At 35.3% G+C, this 2,419-nt stretch overlaps 1 long non-coding RNA gene across 1 annotated transcript in view; it reads right to left on the reverse strand.

The window, feature by feature from the left end:
- Positions 1-819, reverse strand: part of LOC107574201 (uncharacterized) — a 2,001-nt gene extending 1,182 nt beyond the window's left edge. Inside the window, exon 1 of the long non-coding RNA XR_001607639.1 lies at positions 756-819. This is a non-coding gene — a long non-coding RNA (uncharacterized lncRNA). The remainder of the gene's footprint in view (positions 1-755) is intronic.
- Between the last annotated feature and the right edge of the window lie 1,600 nt (positions 820-2,419).

Here is a 2,419-nt window from a genome sequence, read left to right on the forward strand (position 1 = left end):
ATTTACAGAATATACAAAAAAGGATTTAATAACAGAATGTAAATTTTTAGGTTTACTTATTTAGTAATGCTCTTACAGTGTTACTCATGTTTGGACATCAAAGCCCTTTTAAAATAACTAACAAGCAAACACACACAAAAGAAAATTACAGATGCATGGTGATATAGGCGAAAGATGTTGTGAAATATGCATATAAAGTTATTTAATAAGCTTTCTCAGATCACCTGTGTTTTCTATATCTCTGTCAGCAGCTCGCTTCAGAAATGTTTAAATCAGGAACTTCTCCGGTGTCGTAGAGTTGTTGCTTTTTTTTCGCTTCTGAAATCACAGAACAAGTGGTATCAATATGTTTAGCATGAAAGATCAAAACCTCTTTTAATTAACGTAAGTTTATCCCATTTTCAGCTCCATGTAAGTGACGGATCCGTATCCGATTAACTGTACATGTTGATTTCATTAGCTTACTTCCATTCATCCATTGACAAATTGCCAGCAAAACATTTATATAAACAACGCTCATCTACACATAAGATGACATTAAAAGCCCAAACTTTCAGAAAGAAGAGCTCAAGTCTATAACTAGTTAACCTAATAGTTAGCCTTACGGTTGAGATGCTAACGGACTTTTCCCGAAGACACTAAACGTTAACCATTTCTATAAAGTAAATATTCAACGGAAGCGTGTCATTTACATGAAAGAAAGTGTCAGGAACGCTTGTATGTAGTATTTGTGTAACTGTAGAGACTAAACTTACCTGAAATTAGTGAAAAAAACAGTGAGAGACGGGAGTTGCTGCTGACCGTTGAGCTGCCGCTCCGTTTCCAAGTGACTTCTTCCGCTTCCGGTTCAGCGCGCGCTCCCATTAAAGCACGTAGGAGTCACGCAGAATTTATAATATCATATAATATAATAATAGCTTTAGAAATGGTAAACGTGGTGTAGAAATAACATTGACTTTTTTAACGCATGAATATTCGTACACGTGTATCATGAGGAACCATTTTTAAGCTTTAATTTTATGTATTTTTTTAAATATATTTTCAAAATATATTTCAATATATTCAACAGTGCTTCATGTCAAATGTCTAATCTATTTATTACATACATAACATCTGTTTAGACGCAGAAGGTCCTCACAGTAACAGATATTATAGCTTTGAAGCGTTTTAACAAACTTACCGTGACATATTTGAGCTATGAATTTCAATTAGTGCCTTTGCTATCATTTCTGCCTTTTCTTCATCAGATGCTGCTGCCTTTTCCCCCACCTTCATAACAGGATATTTCCATTCTCTTCTGATTCCTCTCATGCTTTTAATCATGCCCCATACCTCTCCCACAGGTGTTGATCTACCGATTTTATTACAAAACTTCTGCCAGCTTTGTCTTTTTGCATTTCGTATAATTTTCCTAACCTTTGCTTGCATTTGTTTATATTTAATTAAGTTTTGAAAATTATGAGTTCTTCTTAATATTCTTAAAGCTTTATTTCTTTCTTCAACAACTGCACTGCATTCATCTGTCCACCAAGGAACCACCTTCCTCTTCATTTGTCCATTACTTTTACTCATTAGCAGCTTCATGCAATACTGTTTTACATTTTTTATCAATCTCCTCAATATCTTCACTTAAATCTATTTTGTCTAATTCACTCTCACAAATAAAACTAAACTTTTCCCAATTAGCACGGTTAAATACTCACTTCCCTATTCTTTTCTCTCGTTGTTTATTTTCCTGTATTAATATTCTACAAAAAACTGGATAATGATCACTCCCCACTGATGTTTCATAAGTGACATCCCACTCACATATCCCTGCTAAATTATTTGACACCAAAGTTAAATCCAATACTGACATATTCCCTGTGTGTACATCCAGTCTGGTCCTTCTCCCATCATTTTTCCATACTATCCTCACTATCCACTATATCAGAATCTCCCCACTCTGGTCCATTCACAACACAGCTGTGCTTACCCGCCACCGCATTCTTCTTTTCATTTGACTTTCCCATTCTTATTATTTTTCCCCTTTTCCGACCTCCAGTTGATAAACATGCTTTTCTTCCAAGATCATCGGTTAAATTTTCGTTCGATTCGTTTAGCTTCTCGTAACCACAGCCCAGCGTGGAGCTTCGGCTAGCTGACCCAGGACAGTTCTCTTCACTAAATTCTATTATATAATCCCGTGTCCTTTAAATAACGCATTAAAAATTGAAAGTTTTTATCCCCTGATTTATTCCCCAAAATGTTCATCAAGTTAAGTTTTTCTTTATTTTCCTTGAGGACATCCATCAGTATCTTTCGTTCCTCTCCGTATCTTGGACACTTCATTATAACATGCTCTACATTTTCCTCCATATTACAATATTCACATTTTCCAGTTTCATGTCTCCCCGTTCTCTTCAACCTGCTATTAAGA

Source organism: Sinocyclocheilus grahami, unplaced genomic scaffold (assembly GCF_001515645.1).
Source record: "Sinocyclocheilus grahami isolate Dianchi unplaced genomic scaffold, SAMN03320097.WGS_v1.1 scaffold2144.1, whole genome shotgun sequence".
Taxonomy (NCBI): Eukaryota; Metazoa; Chordata; class Actinopteri; order Cypriniformes; family Cyprinidae; genus Sinocyclocheilus; species Sinocyclocheilus grahami.